General features: G+C 33.2%; 1 protein-coding gene across 13 annotated transcripts in view; it reads left to right on the top strand.

Moving 5' to 3' along the window:
- Positions 1–14,717, top strand: part of SOX6 (SRY-box transcription factor 6) — a 584,292-nt gene that overhangs the window by 307,821 nt on the left and 261,754 nt on the right. The window lies entirely within an intron of this gene.

The following is a 14,717-nucleotide window of genomic DNA, read 5'->3' on the forward strand; positions in this document are numbered from 1 at the left end:
GAGACTATGGACTCTGAGAAACAAACTGAGGGTTCTAGAGGGGACGGGGGTGGGGGGATGGGTTAGCCTGGTGATGGGTATTAAAGAGGGCACATACTGAATGGAGCACTGGGTGTTATACGCAAACAATGAATCCTGGAACTCTACATTAAAAACTAATGATGTAATGTATGGTGATTAACATAACATAGTAAAAAAAATTAAAAAATGATGGGGGGTGACTGGGTGACTCAGTGAGTTAAGCATCTGACTTTTGGTTTTGGCTCAGGTCATGATCTCAGGGTCCTGAGATCAAGCCCTGCATCGGCTCTGTGCTGGGCATGGAGCCTGCTTGGGATTCTCTCTCTCTCTCTCACTCTCTTCCCCTCCCCTTGTTTGTGTGCTTTCTCTCTCTGTCTAAAATAAATAAATAAATAAGTCTTTAAAAAATATATTGGGGACATGTCTAAAGTACAAAGGAGCAATGTTGGAGAAGCTTTCATTGGTCAAATCTGGGATAATGTAACAAATAAATAATGATAAATATATATAATGTATATTATATGATATAAATATATATAATGATAAACAACTATGTAATATGTAATAATAAAAATAATGAATTTTAATTCATAGAATAAAATAAAAATCTACAGGTTCATCCTGATATGAATAAATGAATAAACAAATTACTTGGGGTTAGGGAAAGCTCCTTTTTTATGGTGTAATTTCAGCTAGTAAGTGCAGAAGGAATGACAGAATTAGTAAGACACCATTTGGCAACCATCACAGTAATAATTGTTTGAAGGAAAAATCATCAATGGTTGCTAAATTTAGTGGCCAAAATTTTTGATAGGAAGTAGGACATTTACATAGTCTCGAAGTATCTTCTTACAAGATTTTTACCATTTATAAAAGGTAAAACAGTAACATTACAGTGAAAGAATGTGGAAGACACTATCTTAATTAAGTAAGCGAGTAATAAGATAAGTCAATATCATGTACATTTTGATACTGAAGTCACAATATAATTTCTGTGGTATTCCTGCCAAAAATGCATTACCTGAAACTAATACCAGAGGTGCATTAGACAGCCCAAATTGAAATGCATCCTATAAAATAACTGGTCAAGTTTATGAAAGACAAGGAAAGACTAAGGAGAAGGTCCAGTGTAAAGAAAACTAAAGTTACTTAGGACTGAAATTCTGTTTCAATATTCTGCAATTACTGGAAATACCAGGTGCCCTGTAGCTGTTACTGGAAGACTTCAAGGAAACAAATGTACAAATTTCCAGGTGTTCATGCATCTTCCCTTCTTCCATATTTAATGAGCAGCTTACTTGAAGGAATATCAAAGATCTTATTCAGTGGCTCACAATAGTTTCTCACAAAAGTTTAAAACAGGAGGCAAAGAATACTTTCCTTTTCTATAGCACAATTGAAACTGTAAGTAAGCTGAAAGTAATCACTCCTGGAAATTTTGCTTTGGTCAGGAAGGTGATGAAAGTGATGATAGGACTCAATTAATATTGTGATCCAGAAGAAGTTCCATCTTAAAGAACTCTGTGGGTCCTTAGGAAACTACAAATTAGAATGACATCAAGGCTGTTCTTAGTCATTCAACTCTTGTTGAAGACTTTTAAAATTTAGAGTGCATCTCCATCATTGTTATTATCTTATTACTGTTGTTATTCTTTATGGAATCCACTTGAAACAACCCCCCACCCCATCCCCCAACCCCCATCATTAAAAATCTTAGTCTCCTTGCAAATGTTTGAGTTTTGGATTTTGAGGACATCCTACAAAGACTAAAGCAGGTGACTGTGAGGGAGAAAAATCACCTGTTAATGGATAGCTTGACAAGACTTGTGTGAATTTTGAGAATATAGTAGATATTAAAGAGTTAGTAACTAATTGGATTGGTAGATTTTCTAGGTTTGGAACTGCCAACCTGGACCATAAAATCTTCTTTCTCAGCAACTAATTATTTTGCCGTTCAAGTCTCTTACATCAAACTCAAGAAAGACCTAAGAATTTTTCTCTGCACTTTGATCTTAATGCATCATTGATCTGACCATGGGATATTACCACAGTTTTTCTTTCTGTGGTGAGTCCTGAGGGCAGTTTATTTAAATAAAGACAATACCTGTATATTTCAAGCACCTGTATATAAAACAGAATTGCATGTGTAAAAACCATTATGTTGTCTGGTATGTAGCTACTCTAAGATTGTGCAGCTACAGATACTATCATCCTTGTGACCGTTTATTAATATATGGTGTGCAGCTCTCTTCTTTAAACATTACACTTTTGTTTGTGACTATAGCTAATGATTACAGAACTTGCACTCTGATACATTGTCTTTTTATTTTCAAAGAGTACACTTTTCGACGGGTTTCATTATTTTTGTTTGTTTAGTTATGCCACATTTCAGCTTAGACTTCAGATATTTTAAGAGTATTTTCTGTCCATCTTGGTAGTAATTGTCTCCCTCTATCTGGCCTATGTTTGTATATTTTCCTATCTTTAACTTTTTAAAATTGGGATGTAATTGGCATACAACATTATGCAAACTTAAGGTGTACAATGTGTTGATTTGATACATTATATATTGCAATATGATTACTACAATAGCATTAGCTAACACGTCTATCACATTACATAATGATCACTTTTTTTGTAGTGAGAACAATTAAGATGTAGTCTCTTAGCTAATTTGGAGTTTATAAATAGAGTATTGTTAACTATAATCACTATGCTCTACATTAGATCTCAAGAACTTATTTATCTACTAGTTGTAAGTTTCGTTCAGAACAAAAAATTGTACATAATCTTTGAATGCTGAGAACTGACTAATTTTCAGAACTATATTGCTGATAAAATTCACTTCCCATTTAATTATAAGAAATTGTCAAAACCCCACATTTGATGCTCACGTAGGGCCAAAACTTACTGACATGTACCATTACCAGTTGTCAGTTTAGGTTTAGGTTCATACTTGAATTCCCTCTGACACCACTAAATGTTGCCTAATTTGAATAGAAGATAGAGAGGCACATTAAGTTCATCTTTAAGTTGCGCAGGGGGCTCTTAAAAGAAGAGCCTTTGTGCTCTGTGCAATCAAGAGAACTGGTCAGTGTTTGGACTTTTCCAGAACAATACTTAGTTGAGAATTTGCTATCATTTTTCCTGTTCCCTTCTAAAATAAGAAAGAGCAGCATAATCTAGGCTTTAATTTTGCTTTCTGTGGCTACAACTTTTTTTCTTTTCAAAAAGCATGATTTTAGCTTTTATGTTCCCTTCATTCAAAATGTAAATGTTAAAAATTAGGATTCATCTGTGATGTTGTACATTCTATGGATTTGACAAATGTATAATGAACATCAATCCACCATTTTATTATTGTACAGAATACTTTTACTGCCCTAAAAATCCTCTGTGTACTATTCATCCCTTTCTCCCCTATAACCCCTGGTAATTGCTAATCTTTTTATAGTCTCCATAGCTTTTCCTTTTCCAGAACATCATGTGGTTGGAATCATACAGTATGTAGCCCTTTCAAATTGGCTTCTTTCACTTAGTAATATGCATTTAAGTTTTCTCCATGTCTTTTCATGACTTGAGATCCTTTTTAGCACTGAATATTTTCCATTTTCTGGATGTACCACAGTTGATTTATCCATTCACCTACTGACGGACATCTTTGTTGCTTTCATGTTTTCACAGTTATGAATAAAACTGCTATCAACAACCATATTCAGGTTTTTGTGTGGATATAAGTTTTCAGTTCATTTGGGTAAATATCAAGGAGTGAGATTTCTGGGTCATAAGTTAAGAGTATATTTGGTTTTGCCAGAAACTACCAAGCTGTCTTCCAAAAAGCTTTAATATTTTACATTCCCACTGGCAATGAATGAGAGTTCCTATTGCTCCACATCCTCTTGAGCCTTTGGTGTTGTCAGTGTTCCTATTTTGGCCATTCTTTTTTATTGTTGTTTTAAGATATAATTGACAATATAATATCATTATAATAGTTTCAGGTATACAATATAATAAATCAATATTTGTATACATCGTGAAATGATCACCAAAGTAAGTCTAGTTAATATTTGTCATCATTTATAGGTACAAAATTTTTAAAAATCTACAAAGAACATGGAATATCTCTCCATTTATTTTGTTCTTCTTTGATATTTCACATCAGAATTTTGTAGTATTTTGTACATATTTTGTTAGTTATATCTAAGTATTTAATTTTTTATGATACTAATGGAAATGCATTGTGTTTTTAATTTCAAATTATATTTGTTCCTTACTATTTCTAGGTCCAATATGATCTCAGTCAAAATCCCAAAAGAAGAATGGAATGTTTAATTTGCTACTATAGGATGAAATAGTCTATACATGTCCATTATATCCAGTTGAATGATAAAGGTGTTGAGTTCAACTCTCTCCTTACTGATTTTCTGCTGCTGAATCAGTCCATTTCTGATAGAAGGGTGTTGAAGTCTCCAGCTATAATGGTGGATTCATCTGCTTCTTGCAGTATCAGTTTTTGCCTCATGTCTTTTGACATTCTGTTGTTAGGCACATACACATTAAGGATTGTTATGTATTCTTGAAGTATTGGCCCTTTTATCATATGTAATGCCCCTCTTTGTCTCTGCTAACTTTCCTCCTCTGAAATCTGCTCTGTCTGAAAATAATATAGCTATTCCTGCTTAATTTTGATTAGTGTTAGCATGATATATCTTTCTCCATCCCTTTACTTTTAATCTATATGTGTCTTTGTATGCAAAATGGGTTTCTTTTAAACAACATATAGTTGGGTCTTATTTTTTCATCAACTCCAACAGTCTCTATCTTTTAAGTAGTGTATTTAGACCACTGACTTTTAAGTTGATTATTATATAGTTGGATTATTATCTACCATATTTGCCATGTTTTCTATTTGTTGTCTCTATTCTTTGTTCTTATTTTTGTCTTCCACACTTTTTCTGCCTTTTGTGTGGTTTGAATTAGCACATTATATCATCCCATTTCTTTCCTTTGTTAGAATATCAATTATACTTTTTGAAAACTTTTTTTAGTGTTTATCTTAGGGTTTGCAATATGCATTTACAACTAATCCAAGTCTACTTTCAAATAACACTGTATTTTTTCATAGGTAATGCAAGTACCTTGTAACAGCAAAATATTCCTAGTTCCTCCTTCCTATTCCTTGTATCATTACTATTATTCATTTCACTTATACACAAATATACATCTACTCTTTTGTATGGATTTATCCCAGGTATGCAAGCCTGGTTCAACATTCAAAAATCAATTAATGTAATCCATCACATTTCACACACACACACACACACACACAAATAATCAAATACCTTGTTGCTATTATTATTTTGAATAAATATATTTGTTAGCTCAATTAAGAATAAAAGAAGTTTCCATTTTATCTTCATTTATTCATTCTCTAATGCTCTTCCTTTCTTTATGTAGACCTTAGATTCTGACATATCATTTTTCTTCTCTCTGAAGAACTTATTTTAGCAATTCTTGAAATCCAGGTCTACTGGCAACACATTCCCTCATATTTATGAACAAAATCTTTCTTTCTTCTTTACTTTTGAAGGATAATTTTGCAGGGTATAGAATTCTAGGTAAGTGGTTTTATTTTTTTCATTCCACTCTATTCTTGCTTGCTTGGTTTCTGAAGAGAAGTCAATGTAATTCTTATCTTTGCTCTTCTATGTAGGTAAGTTGTTTCTTCCATCTTGCTTTTTTCAATTTTTTTTCTTTGATTTGTGTAGTTTGAATATTATATACTTAGGTCTGGTGTTTTTGTTTTTACATTTTTTCTGCTTGATGTTGTCTGAGCTTCCTGGATCTGTGGTTTGGTGTCTGACATTATTTTGGGGAATTATCAGTCATTATTGCTTAAAATATTAATTCATTTTTTTAATCATTTTTCAGGTATTCCCATTACACATATCTTTAACCTTTTGTTCTCCCATATTTCTTAGATATTCTGGTCTATTTTTTTTCCCCAGTCTTTTTATTCTTTACTTTTCAGCTTTGGAAGTTTTTTTTTTTTTTTTTTTTTTAATTTTTTTTTTTATTTGCGAGAGAGAGAATGAGAGAGAGCACGAGAGGGAGGAAGGTCAGAGGGAGAAGCAGACTCCCCGCCGAGCAGGGAGCCCGATGTGGGACTCGATCCCAGGACTCCAGGATCATGACCTGAGCTGAAGGCAGTCACTTAACCAACTGAGCCACCCAGGCGCCCCAGCTTTGGAAGTTTTTATTGTCACATCTTCAAGCTCAGAGATTTCTTTCTTTTTTTTTAAAGAGATTTTATTTTTTTTTTTTAAAGATTTTATTTATTTATCTGAGAGAGAGAGAATGAGAGAGAGCACATGAGAGGGGGGAGGGTCAGAGGGAGAAGCAGACTCCCTGCTGAGCAGGGAGCCCGATGCGGGACTCGATCCAGGGACTCCAGGATCATGACCTGAGCCGAAGGCAGTCGCTTAACCAACTGAGCCACCCAGGCGCCCCAGAGATTTCTTTCTTTAGATGTTTTTAGTCTATAAATGAACCCATCAAAAACATTCCTCATGTCTGTTACAGTGTTTTTGATCTCTAGAACTTCTTTTAGATTCTTTCTTAGAATTTCCATCTATTTCCTTACATTATCTGTTCTTGCATGTTGTCTGCTATTTCCATTAAAGCCTTTAGTATATTAATCACAGTTTTGGAAAATTCTTCATCTGACAGTGTCAACATTCCTGCCATATCTGACTCTGATTCTGATGCTTGTTCAGTCTCTTCAAACTGTATATTTTTTCCTTTTAATATGCCTTGTGATTTTGTTTTGGTTGGAATGGCAGACATGATGTATTAGATCAAAGAAACTATGGTAAATAGGCCTTTAGTAATTTAGTGGTGAGGCTTAGGGGGGATGAAAAGCATTTCCTAGTCCTGTGAGTAGGCCTCAGTCTTGCAGTGACCCTGTGCCCTTGGACTGTGAACTTCACCAGTGCTTCTTATCAGTACCACCCCACCTCTTTAGGTGGGATACTTTGGCTGGAGTTGGGTATTCTACTTCTTCTACATGGCTAGAGGAAATTGGAGTTAGGTATTTCACTTCCCCAGGTAGGTTAGGTTCTGATAAAATCCTACCATGTTAGGTTGTGGTCAAATAGTTTCTTCTAAGGACAGGTCTTGTTAAGAAGAACAGAATGCTCTGGTGCATTTCAAAATGATTTCTTTTTTCTTCCCCTCCAAAGGGGATTATTTTCTGATTCTCACTGTGAGGACCTGATAGAGCACCTTGAGGTTAAAACTCACAAAAGCGTGGGGGTCCCCTATTACTGGGTCTCTTTGGAGTTTTTAACTTTCTTGCCCACCATGAGTCTTTAGCAATTTGTCAATTATGGTTCAAGTTTTCCTACATAGCTACTGGTTCTTATGGAAGTTTCTGTTCATGAGTTTTTGTTCCAGTAATGTGATTCTCTATATCTACTTGTCTTTCTTTCTAATACTTGGAACAGTGATTTGCTATATGACCTAATTTCTCTGATGGATCTCCAAAGAGTTGTTGATTTTTCAGTTTTTTCATCTTTTTAATTGTCATTAGAACACAGTGGCAACTTCTAAGCTCCTTAAATGCCAAACTGGACACCAGAAGTTGGCCATGTATGCATTTGTTTCTTTTTATTATCTTATTTCTCTACTTAGGATCACCAGGATAATGTTGAATAGAAGGGTAATAGTAGATATTTTTGTTTTATTTTTGAACTTAGAAGAAAGCATTCAGTATTTCACCACTACTAATGATATTTGCTGTGGGTGTATGATCAAGATAAGGAAGTGCTCACCTATTCCTAGATTGCCAAAGTTCTTTGTTTATTTTTAAATCATGATGGGTACTGAATGTTATAAAGTGTTTTCTCTGCATCTATTGTAATGATCATATAATTTTTTCACCTTTATTATAAGGTACATTATACTGAAGTTTGAATCTTTAAGTAACTTTGCATTCCTGGAATAATTTCTACTTGGCCTTTTTCTATATATTGTTGGATTATATTTGCTAATATTTTATTGAGGATTTTTGCATCTATGCTTATGAGGGACATTGGTCTGTAGGTTTCTCTTATACTGTACTTGTCAAGGTTTTTCTGGCCTCATAAAATGAAGTGTTTCCTCTTATTTTATTATCTGAAGAGTTTGCATAATATTGGTAATATTTCTTCCTTGAATGTTTGGAAAAATTCACCAGTGTGGCAGTCAGGTTCTGGAGTCACCCCTGTGAGAGGGCTTTTATTTATAAACTCAATATCTTTAGCAAACATAAAACTGTTTTTTGATTTTCTATTTTAATGAGTGTATTTTTCAGGAAATGTTTCTGTTTTATCCAAATTTTCAAATTTATTAGAATAAAGTTCAATCTATCTTATTATTATCAATATCTATAGGAATATATAGTTATGTCTCTTTTTTCATTACTGATACTAATATTTTGTTTTCTCTATTACTTGATCAGTCTTGCTGAATGTTTATTAATTTCATTAATCTTTTCAAAGAACTATCTTTTAGTTTTGTTGATTTTTTTCTTTTGGACTACAATTTTCTAGATCATTGACTTATGCTCTGAGATATATTCATCAATATCCCTTTTTGAGGGTTTATTTGGTGTGTTTTTTCTAGATTAAGATGGAGCTTGGGTAATTAATTTTCAACTTTTTTGCTTTTGTAATATTTGCTTTTAAGGTTTTAGTAACTGGATTATCTGACAATTTTTGATATGTCAGATTTTTATTATAATTTGGTTCAAAATATTATCTAATTTTTGTTGTGATTATATTTTGTGTCATAGATTGTTTAAGTGTGTTGCTTAAATTCTGATTTAGGGATTTTATAGTTATCTTCCTATTACCTATTTCTATTTGATTCTCTTGTGGTCAAAAACCATGCTTTCCATGATTTCAATTCTTTAAAATTTGCTTAGACTTGCTTTATCACTCAACATGTGGTCTATTTAAATAATTTTCCATGGGCACTTGAATAGATATATTATGTGAATTATTGGGTATAGTGTTTGATATATGACAATTAATGCAAGCTAATCATGTTGTTCAAATAGGGACTTAATCTAAGATAAACAAGAGATTTTGATCAACTATATATAAGAACTGTTTTAAGAAATTAGAAAACAAGATGCACAAGACTATAATCTATGAGGGAAGTAAAACAAAGTGAGCCATAAGATTATCCTGGCTTTCTATCTGGTGGCATTTACCAATTCTTGATGCAGGGAGAGCCAACCGAAGTACTATAGAGAAGCCTCTACATGAACTAAGCAGTCATCAGAGTTTTGGGAAATTGTAGTGGCTATAATTTGCAGGTGGAAATCTGAGAGTGAAGGGAGCTATACAGAGAAAACTCCAAAAATCTTCTCTGGGGTCCCTTTGAATTTTTGGCTGAACACTTAGCTGCACCTAAATAGAGTTTGAATATAAGAGGCTCAGCAAAGAAAAACTACCTAGAAAAGAAAAACTATTAAACTGAAAAACTATCAGAGTTCACATATTATTGGGAGACATTATTTAAGTTCTAACTTGCTACAGGGGAGTGTCCTCATTAAACACTCAAGGCATTCAGTGGAGACCCAGAAAAGCCATACCTTTGGAATGAGAATAAATTATCCCGAGAGTTACAGGTATTCTAGGGATGCTTAGCTGGCTCAGTGGGAAGAGCATGTGACTCTTGATTTCAGGGTCATGAATTTGAGCCCCACACTGAGTGTAGAGATTACTTTAATAAATAAATAAATGAAAAAAAAAGGGTAGACCCATTATTAAAAAGCTTAAAAAGAAGCCTCAAATTGATTAAGATGATCTATGAGAAAATGGATACCCATCAAAAGAAAATTCAAACCATTGAAAGGAAAAGAACAAATTCCAAATACTCAGAAATGTAATATACATATTGTCCAGTATCCAGTAAAAATACTAGACAAATGAAAAAGCAAGAAAACATAAGCCTATAAGCATGAGAAAAATTGGTCAATAGAAAGAGGCCCAGAAATTACAGAGATGATAGAATTAATAATGACAATGACTTTAGTATAGCTATTATAACCTGAAACCATAAATCTCCTAGAAGAAAACATAGGCAGTAATCTCTTTGACACTGGCCATAGAAACATTTTTCTAGATGTGTCTCCTCAGGCAAGGGAAATAAAAGCAAAATTATTGGTACTACACCAAAGGAAAAACTTTTGTACAGCAAAGAAAACCTTCAACAAATCAAAAAGGCAACCTACTCAATGGAAGTAAGATATTTGCAAATGATATAACCAATAAGGGGCTAATATCCAAAATATATAAAGAACTTATACTGCTTAACACCAAAAAAAAAAAAAAAAAAAAGAAAAATCCAACTAAAAATGGGTAGAGGACCTAACTAGACACTTTCCCAAAGAAGACATACAAATGGCCAACAGACACATGAAAAGATGCTCAACACCACCAATCATTAGGGAAATGCAAATCAAAACTACAATGACGTGTCATCTTGTCAGAGTGGCTAAAATCAAAACCAAGAAGTAACAAGTGTTTGTGAAGATGTGGTGAGAAAGGAACCCTCTCATACACTGTCAGTAGAAATGTAAATTGGTGCATGGAGGTTTCCCTCAAAAAATTAAAATAGAATTACCATTTGATCCAGTAATTCCACTACTGTGTATTTACCCAAAGAAAAGGGAAACACTAATTCAAAAAGATATACACACCCCTGTGTTTATTGCAGTATTGTTTATCATAGCCAAGATATGTGGAAGCAGCCCAAACATCCATCCATAGATGAATGGATAAAGAAGAAATCTTATACATATATAATAGATCTGTCTATCTATCTATCTATCTATCTATCTATCTATCTATCTATCTATCATCTACAGTAGAATATTACTCAGCCATAAAAATGAATGAGATACTGCCATTTGCAACAACATGGATGGACCTAGAGGGCATAATGTTAAGTGAAATAAGTCAGTCAGAGAAAGACAAATACCATATGATTTCACTCATGTGGAATTTAGGAAACAAAACAAAACAAACAAACAAACAAACAGAGAAAAGCAAAAAAGTCCACTGTGGAATACAGAGAACATCTGCTGATTGTCAGAAGGAAGGTGGGTAGGGGAAGGGATAAAGGGATTAACAATACACTTATCTTGATGAGCACTGAGAAATATATAGAATTGTTGAATCATTATACATCTGAAAATGACACTGTATGTTAATTATACTTTGATAAAAAATTAAATAGCTATTATAAATATATTCAAGGATTTAAAGGAAAATATGAACATAATAAAGAGAAATGGAAACAATAAAAAAGAGCATATAGAAATTCAAGAAGTGAAAAATATAGTGTCTGAGATTTAAAAATAAATACCTCATAAATGTAAATGCAAACAATTAACTGTGGATGAAAAGATAAGTGACACTAAAGACAGGGCAATCAAAGCCATCCAAACAGAAGCACAGGGAGAAAAAAAAAATGAACAAAGCCTCATAGCTTATGAGAAATAATGATGTACCATATGTGCAATTAGATACTTAAAGGTGATAGACACCCCCCAAAAAAGTGTGTGTGTATGTATTTGAAGAAATAATGGCTGAAAAAATTCCAAATTTGTCAAAAAATATAAACGTCCAGATTCGAGGATAAAGACAAAGAAAAATGTATATCAAAGCACACCAAAATCAAATTGCTAAAAACTAACAAAAGAGAATCTTAAAAATGACCAAAGACACATTGTTTATAGCGGTACAAAGAGAGTATCCCTGACTTCACATCAGAAAAAATACAAGTCAGAAATGTTACAATGACATCTTTTAGAGTCCTAAAGGAAGAAAAAAAATTTTAAACCTAGAATTCATTATTTAGCAAAAATATTCTTAAAAAATTTAGATGAAATAAAGATATTGCAGACCAACAAAAATTCAGGAAATTAACTGCCAGTAGATTTTCACCACAGAAACATTTAAAGCAATTTTGTCAGGCTGAAGGAAAATAGAAATTTAGATTTTAAAAAAGAAATGAGGAGTACTGGAAATGGTATATCTGAAGGCAAAGATTAAAGACATTTGTAATTTTAATAATTTTAAATTTTTAATTGTAATTTTAATAATTTAGTTATAATAACCTCTATTAAGAATAATTACATTAAATGTAAATGGACTGATTGTAATAATTTTGCAAGGTAAAGATTATCAGATTGTATTTAAAAAGATTTAACTAATATACCGACTATAAGAAATACAGTAAATATAAAGATGTAAATAGGTTAAAAGTAGAAGGGTGGGCAAAGATACACTATACAAACACTGGTGGTAAGAAAGCTGAAGTGGCTATAATAATATAAGAGTAGACTTCAGAAAAAGAAATATTACAGAGATAAAAATATTTCATAATGCTTAAAGAGTCAATTCATCAAGGAGACATAAAATTCCTAAATATAAAGAGGTTCAAAATACATGAAGCAAAGGTTGACAGAACTGGAAGGAAAAAACAAAGAGATATATAATGCAATTGTTGTTGGAGACTTCAATAATCATCTTTCAGAATTTGAAGGGAAAAAAACCAAACAAACAAAAATCCAAAGACCTGAACAACCCTATCAATCAACTTAGGCTAATTCACATTGATAGAGCACTATAGTAAAAAACTGCAGAATAATTATTCTTTTCAAATGAATATGGAACATCTCACAAGATAAACATATGTTGGGCCATAAACCAAGTCAAAATAAATACAAAAAGTTTGAAATTATGTAGGGTATATTCTCTGACCACAATGGGAATAAATTGCAAATAGATAACAAAAGGAAATTTTAGAAATTCCCAAATATTTGGCAATTAAACCATATACTTTTTTTTTTTAAAGATTTTATTTATTTATTTGAGACAGAGAGAATGAGAGAGAGAGCACATGAGAGGGGGGAGGGTCAGAGGGAGAAGCAGGCTCCCTGCCGAGCAGGGAGCCCGATGCGGGACTCAATCCAGGGACTCCAGGATCATGACCTGAGCCAAAGGCAGTCGCTCAACCAACTGAGCCACCCAGGTGTCCTAAACCATATACTTTAAATAAGCCATATACCAAAGAAGAAAGAACAAGAAAAATTATAAAATATATTAAACTGAATGATAATGAAAACAAACCTACCAAAATATGTGGGATGAAGCTAAAACAGTACTTTAAGGGAAATGTCATAGTTTTGAAGATACTGTTTTTTTAAGATTATTTATTTTAGAGAGAGAAAGAGATGGGGGGGCAGGAGGATGGGCAGGGACAGGGAGGAAAGAGAATCTTTTATTTTTTTATTTTTTATTATTATGTTAATCACCATACATTACATCATTAGTTTTTGATGTAGTGTTCCATGATTCATTGTTTGCGTATAACACCCAGTGCTCCATGCAGAACGTGCCCTCTTTAATATCCATCACCAGGCTAACCCATCCCCCCACCCCCCTCCCCTCTAGCAGACTCCCCACTGAGTATGGAGTCCGACCCTGTGTGGCTTGATCCCAGGACCCTGAGATCATGACCTGAGCTGAAATCAATAGTTGGATATTCAACTGACTGAACCACCCAGGTGCCCCTAAATATATTAAAAGTAATACAGGATTATAATTGACTCAAGATAAATACAGTAAAAATCCAAGGTCTTTTTTTTTTTTTTTTGACAGACAACCTGATTCTAAAATTTATGTGGAAATGCAAAGGACCTAAGAGAGCCAAAATAAATTTAAAATAGAAGAACAAATTTGGGGGACTTGTTCTATGTGATTTCAAGACTTACTATAAAGCTACAATAATCAAAACAGTTTGGTATGGTGTAGGGATAATTAACTGATCTATAAAACAGAACAAAGAATCTAGAAATAGACCTACACACACAGAATAAGTCAAAGTGGATTTTAGAAGAAAACACAGGAGAATAACTTTGTGATCTCGGTGGAGGCAAAGATTCTTTAGATGGTACCAAGAAAACACTACTCATAAAGAAAAACTTAGTAATTGGATAGAATCAAAGTAAATGACTATTGCTCCTCAAAATACACCTTGTGAAAATAAAAAGGCATACTGCAGACCAGGTAAAAATATTTACAATACATCTATCTGACAAAAGATTTACATAAATAACTCAACTATATGTTTATAATATGTAATATAAATACACGTATATATAACATATATATGTGTAGTTTATAAAATATGTTTAAATATATAAATTACTCTTAAAACTCACTAAGGCAAAACTAGAATGACTATAACATACTAAGAAGTGTTAATAAGAAAATAAAGCAACTAGAAATCTCATACTTTGTTGGTAGAAGTGTAAAGTTACATAATCACTTTGGAAAACTTTTTCACAGTTTCTTATAAAGTCAGGCACAGGGGCGCTTGGGTGGCCCAGTTGGTTAAGCCTCTGACTCTCGGTTTTGGTTCAGGTCATGATCTCCCGGCTGGAGATCTAACCCCCCAATGGGCCCAGTGCTCAGTGCAGAGTCTGCTTGAGATTCTTTCCCTCTCCCTCTCCCTCAGCCTCTGCTCCTCCCCCTGCTCACTCTCTCTCTCTCTAAATTAAATACATAAATAAAATCTTAAAAAAAATAAATTCAGGCACAAAACAGCCCTACTTTTAGAAGAAATTCCCTTTTTAG

Source organism: Leptonychotes weddellii, chromosome 11, assembly GCF_054177405.1.
Source record: "Leptonychotes weddellii isolate Sample4059 chromosome 11, ASM5417740v2, whole genome shotgun sequence".
NCBI lineage: Eukaryota > Metazoa > Chordata > Mammalia > Carnivora > Phocidae > Leptonychotes > Leptonychotes weddellii.